The sequence below is a fragment of the Caretta caretta genome, chromosome 14, assembly GCF_965140235.1.
Source record: "Caretta caretta isolate rCarCar2 chromosome 14, rCarCar1.hap1, whole genome shotgun sequence".
In the NCBI taxonomy this organism is placed as follows: Eukaryota; Metazoa; Chordata; order Testudines; family Cheloniidae; genus Caretta; species Caretta caretta.
The window spans coordinates 1,105,642-1,121,061 of NC_134219.1; the positions used below are offsets into that span (position 1 = coordinate 1,105,642).

Genomic DNA, 15,420 nt, shown 5'->3' on the forward strand with positions numbered 1-15,420 from the left:
CTCAGCACCCCCACTATACAAATTGTTCCAGCACCCCTGTGTACAGCTGTACTCACACACCAGCAGAGCCTCCTCTGCAAAGCTGTACCCCCCCTACACAGCCATACACCCCATCTTGCATAAGTACACACTGCTGCTACTGTCCAAACCCCTAGCATACCCGCCTGCACACTGCACAACCATCTGGACCTTGGTGTAGATACAGACACACCTGTCTGTGTCACCCACACCCATCCTTCCCTTTTTCTCTTCACCCAGCTGCAGTCTGTGCCTTGCAGCCCCATAAAGTGAGTGACTGAGCCATAAACAGACCTTCGACCTTCACAGAGACGTTTTTCACACACAGAGGCCATATGTTAACAGTTTCTCTTTATTTACTGCCTCTATTTCCTCTTTGTTCCAGTAACTTGTCCTCCAACTTCGAGCTGCCTGTGATTAGGCAGAAAGGCCTCTAATCTCTGCGATCTGATTTACCGTCACTGAGAGCAGCCGCTTCCCGTTACTGGTCCTGGACTTGGGAACATGGTCAGCTCTGCCTGCTGGCTCCCCTCTCCTCTCCAAAGCTTCCTTCATCACACACTCTGCCTTCCCTGCAGCTTCCTCTTCCAGTAAGCGCTGGGCAATGACTCAGTTACACAGCAGGTAAGGGGCTAGGCCAGGAAATGCAGAGTGTAGTGAGGGGGAAGTGGGGTGACTAGGTCTGGGAGTAGGGTGGGGAGCAATCCAGAGCAAGGAGGCAGGACTGCACACTCCTCACCTGGTTTCCAACAGAGACTGCTCGCTTCTGGGGAACGGCCTGTTGGACTTCGGACGTGACTCAGTGTTCTTGCCATGGTGAAGTTCCAATTAAGCATGGGCGTCACAGGATCAAGGGGCCGTTTTCAGCCTAAGTCACTGCAAAGCCAGTGTAAAGCCGCCCCCACTCCCCTGCAGAATACCCTGGGGTAGGGCCCTCCTCGTCAGATGCAGGAGGCATGGCCTAGAGTGGGCGGGGTGGCTCTAAGCCCTGGCTGTTTTCCATTGTCACAGCACCTCTAAGGGCTGCTGGGGTGCAAAAAAGGGCAGCACTCGAGGCCGAATCAGCCCCAGCAGCCCTAGGGAGGGAAGGCATCGCCCCTCCCTCGCTTGCTGCAGCAGGCTCAGCACCATGGCAGGGATGAATTCAGGCAACCATGACTACAAGAAGCAGGAGACGGCTGCCTCAGCCCTCTTGCTGTGCTGTGAACCTGCCCCGGGCACTGCAGACCCCAGTGCTGGCACCGTGGCGTGTCTCAGCTAGCATGGGCAGGGCACCACTGAGGGAGCACGCAGGGCAGGAGTGCCAGCTGAGGCCAGCGGGGAGCTGGGGGGACAGAGGGAGCTGGCGTTCTGCCAACACTCAGCGCTGCTGGGAATACTCCACACTCCCTGCCCAGATCAGCTGTGTTCGTTCTTGGCAGCCGTGCAGGCAACGACTTTATGGGGGAGGCGGCTCAGGGAGGAGGGCTCAGCCTTGGAGCCCCTGCCCGCATGAGGTAACAGCTGAGGGTGCCAAAGCTCTGAGATCATGCTGGCCGCCAGTGCCCTCTGCTCCCAGGTGCTGGCTTTGCTGGGCTCCTTGTGGGGTCAGGTCTGCTCCGCCAGCTGCACCGATCACCTTCATCCTGGTCAGCACACCACTGCGCTCCGTCCCTCCCTCCGTGCTGGCTCTGGCTAGTCCCCAGCCACATTGCTTTGGCCGGACACAGGAGAGCTTTGCTGTCCCCTTCCCTCTTCAAGAGCTCACCCGCGAGACTCTGTGCTGCAGCCACCTCTCAGTGGGGCCCTCGGAGCTTGGCACAGTCAGGCCTTGAAGCTGCAGCAGAGCCCTCAGTGCTCAGTCTAGGACCCTGCACTCCTAGGGGCAATTTACCTTGCGATGCCTTCTCAGGGGCAGCCGCAGGGAAAGTCCCTCCCAGCAGGGGCTGCAGGGTGACAAGGCAGGGGGCTCGCTAAGGGCTGTGTCTTGTGGCCGCCACCTGACAGCTTTGGCCTCTGCCTGCTTTGCCTCCTGAGGAATGTGTCATTGCTGGGGGGGTGAGGTCCTTCTGTGTGGCTGGCCTCCTGGGGCTAAAATCAGCGGCTTAGCTTTTCCCAAACAGCACGATCCTTATTCTGGCTGGGCAGAGTTGAGCGTCCCTCCCTTCTCACTGGAGCAGACAGCCTCACCGGGTGATTCCCAGAGCCCACAGAGGTGCTCCTCCTGTCTTGGCTGCGCAAAGACCCTTCCCGGAAGGGCTGGGCCTGTGGGTGTGAGTATGGCACATCACGGACGAGGGGCCTTTCTCTACTCCACGCATGTCCCTGGGGTTTCGCCTTGGGGAGGGCGACGGAGGCTTGCCTGGCACACACCGCCTCTTGGCCTAGTTGGTACCAAGAAAACCGCTGTGTGGGCACAGGAAAGGGCCGCACAGCCCACTGGCTCCGCGGATTTGCTGGGGGCAGCCCAGTAACACGAGCAAATCTTAACAGGGAAACCCCAGGCCAGATGCTCTGAGCCCAGCGTCAGTGGCAGCCTTCTGCCTGCCCAGGGCCATGCGTGGGCATGGGAGATGTGGGTTGAGAGCTCCTGCAGCAGGGGCCTAAATCCCCTTAATAAGTCTGGAAGAGTTGGCAGCACTGAGTGTCACCTACCCACTGGTGGGGCAGGGGGAGTTCAACAATGAAAAGACAGAAGGGCCTGCAGGGCTGGCAGCAGGGGGCTGGTGGAGTGAGGGATGGTGGCAGGGGGTGACAAAGCAGGGCCTGCAGCAGGGGCTGGTGGAGCGGGGCCAGCAGGACGGCATGGCTGAGCAGGGGGCTGGCAGAGTGGGGCCTGCAGGAGGGGGTGGCTGAGGAGGGGGGTGGCTGCTGCTAGGGTCCTACAAGGACTGCTTATTGCTGTTGTTTTAGCTCTTCCTGCATGCGCCGTGTCTGTCTCTCTTCCGTGCCGCTCTGACACCTGTGCCAGTTGCCAGGGAACAGGCTTGTCGAGCTCTGGGGGCTGGACCGGGTGGCCCCTGAGAGCTGTATGCACAAGCCCCGGGGCAAGCAGAGAGTAAGATCAGTCACGGCTGATGCAGGTGATTCCCACTCAGCAGAGTTGGCAGTGCAGTGCCTGGAAGGACTGGAAGTTCAGCCCCTGTGCACACTGGGCTCCTGGCGAGTGTCTGGGCCTTGCTGTGACATGGGGCAGCTCCCAGAGGTCTTGGTTGGAGGGATTTCTGCCTCTCCTGAAACCAGTCTGACTGCAGGAGTGGAGCCCAGCGCTCAGGAAGGGTGGCCAATTGCTCACAGTGACCCAGGCATCAGCGTGTTGGGCCCCACCGACCCCCTTCAGCATGAGATTTCCCCCTTCCCCCCGCTTTGCTGCTGGGCTGGCTCCTGGCCTGGACATAGAGCCCCGAGGGTGGGTCCTCACTGCCTGGCTGAGGGGCTGGCAGTTCCTGAGCTTGGAGCTGCATTCGGGGGACCTAGCTGAATAACCCTTGTTAATAGGATGGGATGTGACAGAGCGGGTAGTTTGCATGTGTGGGATCCATGACATTGGGAAGGCTGGGCTGGGACAGACACAGGTTGTAGGGAAGCAGCCCCACAACAAATTCCCAGTCCCAGGCAGGATGGGCCTCAATGAGGACTCCTGGAGTGTATTCTGCCCCTGCCCATCAAAGGCTTGGCAAGCCGACCGGGCTCTCTCTAGACTAATATGGCATGTCAGAGGCAGCCAGCATAAAATTGACTGGGCAGGAGCAAGATGATCAGCGCTGCTGGCAGGCAGAGGTCAGGTGGCCGAGGAGCCCTCTGGGGACCGCGGTACCCTGGCCTGATGCTGCTGTAGCAGGGCAGCCTGCAGAAATTACACAGCTGGAAGGACAGGCTGGTGTTGTGTCCTGTGGGCACGAGGCTTTCCAAGGATAGGGCATAGCTGGGATGAAGCAACGCTCATGACCTGGTTCCCAGCGTCCTAACTGTCCTCTCCAGCAGGTGGGATTCAGGGAGAGATCCTCTTCTGTGACCCCATCCCAGCGTGGGACTGCTCAGCCTCGGGAAGACAGGATAAGGCAGCCAGCCAGCAACAAGCCAGAGCAGAGACCGAGCCAGCCGGAGCTGTGGGCTGGGAGCTGTGTGTGAGTTGCACTCAGGAGGGCTGCCCCTGCCCTGTCTAGGTGAGGCATTAACAATGCCCACCCACAGGGCACCAAAGCCATGCTGCTGGCAGTACACAGCCGGAGCAGGGAGGGGCAGGGCTTGGGCGGCAGATGGTGGCCTTCTGCAGACCCAGACACGCTGGCCATCCCCATCAGGAACGGCCCCAACAACAAACCCAGTGGGGGAGAATCCCGGCCCCTCAAGGCTCTTGCGTTCACCAGACCCAGTGAGAGCAGCCCCAGCCCCTGACCTGAAAGAATGGACCAAACTCATTGCAGTGGCCACTCTGGAGACATGGCTGCAGCCTCTTGGCCTCAGCCCAGGTGCTCTGGAGTGCCCAGTTGGCACTTCTGTTAAGAGGGTGCTTGGAGTCCTGGTTCCCAGCCGTCTCCCCGGTCTGCGAGCCAGCTGCTTCAGTTCACAAAAAGCAGTTAAAACCCTGGCGGTCTCTGGGCCAAGAACCAGCCAGGATATGGCAAAGGGCCACGGAAAACAGCTGCCAGTGACTGCAGAAATCCATAGGGTTAATTGGGCTGAGGCTGGAACAAGCCAGACAGACCTGAGCTGCAGGAGGGGGAGTCCTTGCAGCTGGGAGTGAAATAGTTCCATAGTGAATGGCTGTGCAACCCCCGCCTCCATGCCATGGCTGGAAGGGACAAAGGACAGGACAGGCTGGGCGGCCTGCAGCATGCAGACCCTGGTAAGAAGTGACTTGGCCTGGGCACCCCTGTCATCAGCTCCCAGGACTGGGACAGGGAGAAGGGCTATTGCCTCCAAGCTATCCACATACGGAGTGGCAGGCAGCTCACTCTCCCTGCCCCCTGTTCCTATCTGGGAAATCCTGAAGCATCAGCAGTGCGATGGCAAAGCCCATGTCCTGAACTAGCCCCAGGTGCCTGGTGTTGCACCGGGGAAGCTTTAAGGGTCAGACCTGGTCAGAAGACCTGCAGCATGGGGCCCAATGACACAGCACCTCAGGCTTCTGAAACATAAAATGTTAAAAATAAATATAAAACAAAAATCACAGGCCTAAATAAAAGCGGAATCTCAGCCGGATTGTGCTGGCTTGTGTATTTCCGGTTATTGGAACCTTGCACTGCTTGGCAAATTGTTCTGCGATGCTCCCTAGCTCCAACCTTGCTATCTCGTCTTTCTCAGTTGCAAGGAAATCAGGGTCACTCAGCCATGTCTGTGACAATGCAGAGCACACGTCGTTTTTACATATCTTAATGTGCTCTTTGCACGTCCAGCACTAGCCACTCCAATTGGTAGGGTGGGAAAGAGTCAGCACAATACTCCCATTGCTGGGAAAACATCACCAAGAGACCCTGACACTGAAACTCAAGTAGCGCTGGACTCCCAGTGACAAACTGAACCCTTCTGTGTCCTTTGTAAATAACACATCTTGAAAGACAAAATCTCATGCACCACGTCTAAAGAAGAAGATGAGTATTTTCCCATGTGTTTAAGAATTTCCTCCTTTGCCTCTTCTAAAGTTATATTTTGAAATTGCCTGGGATAGAGGAACCAGTTTGAAATCAAATAGGAAATCAAAGCACAATGGCCATTTGATCCACAGGGCTAATATACGCGGTTGCATCTGCAATGACAATAAAAAACGTGGCTTCTTTGCAGCTATTAAGTATGTGCCTCCTGGTTTCTGATGCTAAGCAACTTACAAGTTCATCAGTAATGTCTTGCTCAAGTATCTGATTCTCTTGGTGTCACTGATACATCCAGGGGTAGTAAATTATTTTTTTGTCAAGGTCCAAATTTCTTGGTCCAGGGCTAGTCAAGGTCCAGACTCCAGAGAAAATAATAATAACCCCCCGCCCCTCCCAATAATGATAATAATAAGTAAATAAAAAGATTTCAGGGTCTGTTTAAAAGCGTCTGGCGGCTGGGTCCGCCTATTGACTACCCTGGCTTGATTGGGCAAAAGTTGGATTATGTCTAGCAAATAGCTTAAAGATGCTCAAGTAAATACCCCAATTGTTGCTCTCCAGCACTTTACGGGCTGGCCATGGAAGGGGAGACCTAACCTAGCTACAGTTTGTAAAAAGAAAAGGAGGACTTGTGGCACCTTAGAGACTAACCAATTTATTTGAGCATAAGCTTTTGTGAGCTACAGCTCACTTCATCGGATGCATCCCATGAAGTGAGCTGTAGCTCACGAAAGCTTATGCTCAAATAAATTGGATAGTCTCTAAGGTGCCACAAGTCCTCCTTTTCTTTTTGCGAATACAGACTAACACGGCTGTTACTCTGAAACCTACAGTTTGTAGTATTTCTTGCCATTTCCTCATCTTGTCAGGTGTTTGTTTATCCAAACATGCATCGACCCCCTGACCCTGTGCGAACAGCAGAGCTGCCACATGTGAATGCTCCTCCCATGAACAGACACTGACTTGTGCATCTTCTTCCAACCACTGAAACCTGGTACCCAGGTTGATTTTTCAAGTTTTTGTATCCCTGAACAACCAACAAATGCGACAGGATCTAGCCACTTGACATGCAAAATGTCATGCCGTACGTTTTGCAGTCTGTAAAATGCAGATAAAAAATTGCAGTTTGTAGGAAGAAAAGGAAGCTGCCCTTTCAACACACCACTCTCAGTGGGCTGGCAAGGGCCAGCTGTACAAGCATACACAATTGCTCAGATGATAAAACTGAATCTTATCAGATGGGAACTTCAGACCCATTTCAGCAGGAAGACTGCTTTGACCTGCTTCATTGTTGACCTGCTCATCTATAGCGCCTTTGGTTTTGCTCCTTTCAAGTTAATCTACAGAGTCTTTGGGTTTTTTGTTTTTTTCAGACCATCTGTAGGATCTTTGGCTTTGTTGATCTGTAGCTCATCTGACAGGGTCTTCAGTTGTGCTGGTTTCAAGCAAAGTTTCTCTGGAAATATCAGCTACTCCTTCAGTGGTACTACACAACTCGTTTTCCTGATTTAAACCTTGACACAAGAACAGATTCAGCCCAGAATTGACATGTAGTTACTGTGTTTCTACTTCAGGCTGCGGGGGTTGATCAGGAAGTTTACAAATGATTGTTTCTGCTGCTTAGGATCTTTGGAGGCAGTTTATAATAACAACGTCTCTTTTTCTTTTTGTTTTCTAAAACCAGACGTGTATTGGTATTTTTGGTTTTCATTGTCAGATGTCTTCTAATATGAGAATAACTAAATTGGAAGTAAAGGCCTAAATAAAGTGCATTTATGAATTGTGCTTCCGAATTCATCCTTCCATGTGGGGGTAATCCTAAAAAGTATTGATTTTCTGTGAAGAATCTCGCAGAGATAGGCAGAGCTAGAGTGGGGCTGGTCGGAGAGAGTGCTGTGGGGCTGGGAGAAGCCGGGGTTGGCTGGAGAGAGCGCTGTGGGGCTGGCAGAGGCTGGAGCAGGCAGACAAATCTGCTCAATGGCCCACAGCAAGAGGAGGCTATGGAAACAAACTATATTTCCCAACAGCAGCCCCTGTGCACTGGAGCATGCCCAGTGGCTGCAATCCCTGCAGGATGGGGTAGAAAACTCATAAGAACGGCCAGACTGGGTCAGACCAAAGGTCCATCTAGCCCAGTATCCGGTCTGCCGACAGTGGCCAATGCCAGGTGCCCCAGAGGGAATGAACAGAACAAGGAATCATCAAGTGGTCCATCCCCTGTCGCTCATTCCCAGCTTCTGGCAAACAGAGACTTGGGACACCATTCCTGCCCATCCTGGCTAATAGCCATTGATGGACCTATCCTCCATGAATTTATCTAGTTCTTTTTTTAACCCTGTTATAGTCTTGGCCTTCACAACATCCTCTGGCAAAGAGTTCCACAGGTTGACTCTGCACTGTGTGAAGAAATACTTCCTTTTGTTTGTTTTACACCTGCTGCCATTTAATTACATTTGGTGACCCCTAGTTCTTGTGTTATGAGAAGGAGTAAATAACACTTCCTTATTTATTTTCTCCACACCAGTCATGATTGTATAGCCCTCAATCATATCCGCCCCTTAGTCGTCTGTTTTCCAAGCTGAAAAGTCCCAGTTTTATTAATCTCTCCTCATATGGAAGCTGTTCCAGATCCCTCATCCTTTTTGTTGTCCTTTTCTGAACTTTTTCCAATTGCAATATATCTTTTTTGAGATGGGTTAACCAGATCTGCACGCAGTATTCAAGATGTGGGTGTACCATGGATTTATATAGAGGCAATAGGATATTTTCTCAAAAAGAAAAGGAGGACTTGTGGCACCTTAGAGACTAACCAATTTATTTGAGCATAAGCTTTCGTGAGCTACAATTTCTAAGGTGCCACAAGTACTCCTTTTCTTTTTGCGAATACAGACTAACATGGCTGTTACTCTGAAACAGGATATTTTCTGTCTTATTCTCTGTCCCTTTCTTAATGATTCCCAACATTCTGTTCGCTTTTTTGACTGCGGCTGCACACTGAGTAGATGTTTTCAGAGAACTATCCACAATGACTCCAAGATCTTTCTTGAGTGGTAAGAGTGAATTTAGACCCCATCATTTTATATGTATGGTTGGGATTATGTTTTCCAATGTGCATTACTTTGCATTTATCAACATTGAATTTCATCTGCCAGTTTGTTGCCCAGTCACCCAGTTTTGTCAGATCGTTTTGTAGCTCTTCGCAGTCTGCCTGGGACTTAACTATCTTGAGTAGTTTTGTATCATCTGCAAATTTTGCCACCTCACTGTTTACCCCTTTCTCCAGATCATTTATGAATATGTTGAATAGGACTGGTCCCAGAACAGACCCCTGGGAGACTCCACTATTTACCCCTCTCCATTCTGTTAACTGACCATTTATTCCTACCCTTTGTTTCCTTTTTTTTTAACCAGTTACTGATCCATGAGATGATCTTCCCTGTTATCCCATGACGACTCCTACAACAACCAGCCACTTCTGGGCATGCTCAAATGTGATGGGCGTTGTCACGGAGTCCCTGGGCGATGCTCTGGAACTGCTCCCCATGAAGCCAGTCAGGACTCTGGGGCAGTCGCCTTTCTGTGAGCAGCCTGTCTTCAGGACACGCAGCTCACACAGGTTCCACCTTCCTGGGTCTGACCTCGGAGCATTCAGCATCCTCTGCCCCTCCGTGCGCTTCCCACAGCGAGTCCGCTCAGGCGGGGCTCCTGGGGAAGCCAGAGGGTCCTGCACCCCAACTTCGCAGTCAGACGTGACTCTCAGCCAGCCAGTAAAACAGAAGGTTTATTAGACGACAGGAACATGGTCTAAAACAGAGCTTGCAGGTGCAGAGAACGGGACCCCTCAGCTGGGTCCATTTTGGGGGGCAGTGAGCCAGACAACCACGTCTGCACTTCACTCCATGTCCCAGCCAGCCCCAAACTGAAAACCCCCTCCAGCCCCTCCTCCTCTGGGCTTTGTTCCTTTCCCGGGCCAGGTGGTCACCTGATTCCTTTGTTCTCCAACCCTTCAGCTCTCACCTTGCAGGGGGGGAAGGGCCCAGGCCATCAGTTACCAGGAAACAGGGTGTCGGCCATTCTCTGTGTCCAGACTCCTGCACACACCTGCCCTCTAGGGCTCTGCAATGATCAGACACCCTTACTCCACCCCCTAGATACTTAAGAACTGCCTAGGGGAAACTGAGGCACCCCCACACTATTCAGAGGAAACATTAAGAACAGTCCCACTTCGTCACATCTCTCCCCCCTTCGAGATCGAACTGAGCGGGGTCACTTTAGCCGGTGACCTGGGGAAGTTCGAAGCCACCAACGTTCCCATGGATGCCCCAGCATCTCTCCCATTCCTTGGTAGGAGTTACACCAGGCCCTTCCAGTTTCACGCCCTCCCTTAGGTCAGGGGTGGTCAATAGCACTCGCAGGCCGCATGTGGGAAGGTTTATGCAGCCCATGCCCTTTGGCCACCCCAAGAATGTCTCCCCATTGACCATCACCTTCTGCTCCCACTGGAGGTCCGAGTGGCCTGGCCCCAGGAAACTCCACACAGACATATAGGTTGGGGTCAGGAGTGGGAGCCTGTCCACATCCCCAACCATCTGGCTGACGGAGTCTATGGCCTTGGGACCCAGCAAGGGAGCTAGACACCGGGGCTTTTCCGCAGGGTCCCCTTGGTTCAAATCGCCAGCCTGCCCAAAGGCAGTGAGGTGGGCATCCACACACACACCCTCCTTAACCAGGGGCAGCAATTTAGTCTCGAGGTTCCCTGCGGAACTGGCCCCCCGGGATCTATCCCCACTGACCCCGGGGAGGTCCCCTAGGCCTCTCCGCTCCCCCACCGCCAGTTCATGCTGCTGCTGCTTCTGCAGCTCTTTCTCAGGCTCTCGCTGTCTCCCAGGGTCCTCTTGCTCTCTCAGACTCAGCTCCAATCCCGTCCGTCTCGATCCCCCGATGGGGAACCCGATCGTGAAGACCCTCGTCTGGTCGGGGACAGGAGTCTTGGCGATGCCTGGCTCCCACTCCAGCTGCTCCCAGATCCTGCTATAGCCCCAGTTGGGGTCAGGAATCTGTTCCTTAGAGCGGTCATCCTCCTCCAGCTGCACGATTAACTCTGCTTTGGTGAACTTCCCAACGCTCAACCCTCTCTTTTTGCACAGGGTTACAATGTCCTTCTTAAGGAGACAGTGACAGGCCGTCACTCCGCTCTTCCCAAGTTGTTGTGGACTCACAGGCCCGTGTGTTCTCAGCTCCCCACGGTTTCCAGGGAGAACCCCTAGTGTGCCAGCCCTTCTCGAGGTCACCACCTCTTTGCCAGGGTCGAGCTGCAGACTCCTCCGCCCCTTGGACTGCTCGCTGCAATCCCCCGGGGAACCCTGTTACTGCACAGTCCTTCTCGCTGGTCACACACTCCCAGGGGTTAACCGCCCCCCGAAACCGCTCCTCTCTGAGCCTTCAGCAGGCCTGGTCCTCGGCAATCCCCCTTCGTGTTACTGCTCCCCAGTCACTTACTGCAGGAAGCACCATCCACGGGGTGCAGTACATCCCACCACTGCCACCAGTTGTCACAGAGTCCCTGGGCGATGCTCTGGAACTGCTCCCCATGAAGCCAGTCAGGACTCTGGGGCAGTCGCCTTTCTGTGAGCAGCCTGTCTTCAGGACACGCAGCTCACACAGCTTCCACCTTCCTGGGTCTGACCTCGGAGCATTCAGCATCCTCTGCCCCTCCGTGCGCTTCCCACAGCGAGTCCGCTCAGGCGGGGCTCCTGGGGAAGCCAGAGGGTCCTGCACCCCAACTTCGCAGTCAGACGTGACTCTCAGCCAGCCAGTAAAACAGAAGGTTTATTAGACGACAGGAACATGGTCTAAAACAGAGCTTGCAGGTGCAGAGAACGGGACCCCTCAGCTGGGTCCATTTTGGGGGGCAGTGAGCCAGACAACCACGTCTGCACTTCACTCCATGTCCCAGCCAGCCCCAAACTGAAAACCCCCTCCAGCCCCTCCTCCTCTGGGCTTTGTTCCTTTCCCGGGCCAGGTGGTCACCTGATTCCTTTGTTCTCCAACCCTTCAGCTCTCACCTTGCAGGGGGGGAAGGGCCCAGGCCATCAGTTACCAGGAAACAGGGTGTCGGCCATTCTCTGTGTCCAGACTCCTGCACACACCTGCCCTCTAGGGCTCTGCAATGATCAGACACCCTTACTCCACCCCCTAGATACTTAAGAACTGCCTAGGGGAAACTGAGGCACCCCCACACTATTCAGAGGAAACATTAAGAACAGTCCCACTTCGTCACAGGCGTTTGCAAAGGCATTGCAGGACTTGTGAGTGTGGGTTCCCTGGAAGCCCTGTAAAGATGGGGGCTCTTGGCCAGGGGCAGGGTTAGACCCATGCCACCCGTGCGATTGCATCAGCTGTGGGGCAGTGAGGAGGCCCCATGCGTCACGCAGTTTGTCACGGAGTCCCTGGGCGATGCTCTGGAACTGCTCCCCATGAAGTCAGTCAGGACTCTGGGGTAGTCGCCTTTCTGTGAGCAGCCTGTCTTCAGGACACACAGCTCACCCGGCTTCCACCTTCCTGGGTCTGACCTCGGAGCATTCAGCATCCTCTGCCTCTCCGTGTGCTTCCCCCAGCGAGTCCGCTCAGGCGGGGCTCCTGGGGAAGCCAGAGGGTCCTGCACCCCAACTTCGCAGTCAGACGTGACTCTCAGCCAGCCAGTAAAACAGAAGGTTTATTAGACGACAGGAACATGGTCTAAAACAGAGCTTGCAGGTGCAGAGAACGGGACCCCTCAGCTGGGTCCATTTTGGGGGGCAGTGAGCCAGACAACCACGTCTGCACTTCACTCCATGTCCCAGCCAGCCCCAAACTGAAACTCCCCTCCAGCCCCTCCTCCTCTGGGCTTTGTTCCTTTCCCGGGCCAGGTGGTCACCTGATTCCTTTGTTCTCCAACCCTTTAGCTCTCACCTTGCAGGGGGGAAGGGCCCAGGCCATCAGTTGCCAGGAAACAGGGTGTCGGCCATTCTCTGTGTCCAGACCCCTGCACACACCTGCCCTCTAGGGCTCTGCAATGATCATACATGCTTACCCCACCCCCTAGATACTTAAGAACTGCCTAGGGGAAACTGAGGCACCCCCACACTATTCAGAGGAAACATTAAGAACAGTCCCACTTCGTCACATCTCTCCCCCCTTCGAGATCGAACTGAGCGGGGTCACTTTAGCCGGTGACCTGGGGAAGTTCGAAGCCACCAACGTTCCCATGGATGCCCCAGCATCTCTCCCATTCCTTGGTAGGAGTTACACCAGGCCCTTCCATTTTCACACCCTCCCTTAGGTCAGGGGTGGTCGATAGCACTCGCAGGCCGCATGTGGGAAGGTTTATGCAGCCCATGCCCTTTGGCCACCCCAAGAATGTCTCCCCATTGACCATCACCTTCTGCTCCCACTGGAGGTCCGAGGGGCCTGGCCCCAGGAAACTCCACACAGACATATAGGTTGGGGTCAGGAGTGGGAGCCTGTCCACATCCCCAACCATCTGGCTGACGGAGTCTGTGGCCTTGGGACCCAGCAAGGGAGCTAGACACCGGGGCTTTTCCGCAGGGTCCCCTTGGTTCAAATCGTCAGCCTGCTCAAAGGCAGTGAGGTGGGCATCCACACACCCCCCCCTCCTTAACCAGGGGCAGCAATTTAGTCTCGAGGTTCCCTGCGGAACTGGCCCCCCGGGATCTATCCCCACTCACCCCGGGGAGGTCCCCTAGGCCTCTCCGCCCCACCACCGCCAGTTCATGCTGCTGCTGCTTCTGCAGCTCTTTCTCGGGCTCTCGCTGTCTCCCACGGTCCTCTTGCTCTCTCAGACTCAGCTCCAATCCCGTCCGTCTCGATCCCCCGATGGGGAACCCGATCGTGAAGACCCTCGTCTGGTCGGGGACAGGAGTCTTGGCGATGCCTGGCTACTACTCCAGCTGCTCCCAGATCCTGCTATAGCCCCAGTTGGGGTCAGGAATCTGTTCCTTAGAGCAGTCATCCTCCTCCAGCTGCACGATTAACTCTGCTTTGGTGAACTTTCCAACGCTCAACCCTCTCTTTTTGCACAGGGTTACAATGTCCTTCTTAAGGAGAAGGTGACAGGCCATCACTCCGCTCCTCCCAAGTTGTTGTGGACTCACAGGCCCGTGTGTTCTCAGCTCCCCACGGTTTCCAGGGAGAACCCCTAGTGTGCCAGCCCTTCTCGAGGTCACCACCTCTTTGCCAGGGTCGAGCTGCAGACTCCTCCGCCCCTGAGACTGCTCACTGCAGTCCCCAGGGTGACCCCATTACTGCACAGTCCTTCTCGCTGGTCACACACTCCCAGGGGTTAACCGCCCCCCGAAACCGCTCCTTTCTGAGCCTTCAGCAGGCCTGGTCCTCGGCAATCCCCCTTCGTGTTACTGCTCCCCAGTCACTTACTGCAGGAAGCGCCATCCACGGGGTGCAGTACATCCCACCACTGCCACCAGTTGTCACGGAGTCCCTGGGCGATGCTCTGGAACTGCTCCCCATGAAGTCAGTCAGGACTCTGGGGTAGTCGCCTTTCTGTGAGCAGCCTGTCTTCAGGACACACAGCTCACCCGGCTTCCACCTTCCTGGGTCTGACCTCGGAGCATTCAGCATCCTCTGCCTCTCCGTGTGCTTCCCCCAGCGAGTCCGCTCAGGCGGGGCTCCTGGGGAAGCCAGAGGGTCCTGCACCCCAACTTCGCAGTCAGACGTGACTCTCAGCCAGCCAGTAAAACAGAAGGTTTATTAGACGACAGGAACATGGTCTAAAACAGAGCTTGCAGGTGCAGAGAACGGGACCCCTCAGCTGGGTCCATTTTGGGGGGCAGTGAGCCAGACAACCACGTCTGCACTTCACTCCATGTCCCAGCCAGCCCCAAACTGAAACTCCCCTCCAGCCCCTCCTCCTCTGGGCTTTGTTCCTTTCCCGGGCCAGGTGGTCACCTGATTCCTTTGTTCTCCAACCCTTTAGCTCTCACCTTGCAGGGGGGAAGGGCCCAGGCCATCAGTTGCCAGGAAACAGGGTGTCGGCCATTCTCTGTGTCCAGACCCCTGCACACACCTGCCCTCTAGGGCTCTGCAATGATCATACATGCTTACCCCACCCCCTAGATACTTAAGAACTGCCTAGGGGAAACTGAGACACCCCCACACTATTCAGAGGAAACATTAAGAACAGTCCCACTTCGTCACACAGTTACCTATGGGGTTGCGGCCCCAGAATCAAGCAGGGGGAGGAGAAGGTGGCACTGGCAGAGGAAGAGCTGCTTGGAAGCCATGCGCTCGGAGAGCCCCTGCAGGCTCAGGGCTGCTCGGCCACTCAACACGTGCCTGGTGCAGGCTGCGATTGTTTGCAGCAGGCTGGAAGCTAGTTGACAAAGAGCCATGTGCTGGTCCCCGCTGCCTGCCCAGGGAGGGACACTCCAAAATGGTGGATGTGCCATGGATTCTGATGAGTGGGACCACCAGTTTGGGGGGAGGCCACCCCCCATTGCCCAGGCTAATTCAAATGGGGCAGCAGCACCAGCACGCTGCTCTTCCAGGAGGCTCTGGCACTAGCTGTGGGGGCAGCAGTGGGGCTTGGTGTCTTTGGCTTCCATGGCAGCCGGCCTGGCTCTGACCGCACCAGTGGGACGGGCGCAGGGCCTGGGCCAGAGGGAGCCGATGGCCGGGCATGGAGCTGGGCGCAGGTGCGGAGGCAGGGATGAGGGTGGAGGAAGTGAGGTTATTTGGATGTGGGATGTGTGATGGCAAGTGGAGGGCCCCAGGGCCCAGCTCTCTGGCGGATGGGAGAGGGTGAGGGGGGCCC

The 15,420-nt window shown here is 55.1% G+C and overlaps 1 long non-coding RNA gene across 1 annotated transcript; it reads left to right on the forward strand.

Annotated features, from left to right (window-relative positions):
- Window positions 1-323: 323 nt before the first annotated feature.
- LOC142069009 (uncharacterized) lies at window positions 324-12,021 on the forward strand. Its single transcript, XR_012664813.1, has 4 exons — window positions 324-642; window positions 3,979-4,163; window positions 9,003-9,089; window positions 11,874-12,021. It is a non-coding gene; the product is annotated as an uncharacterized LOC142069009 (long non-coding RNA).
- The last annotated feature ends 3,399 nt before the right edge of the window (window positions 12,022-15,420 follow it).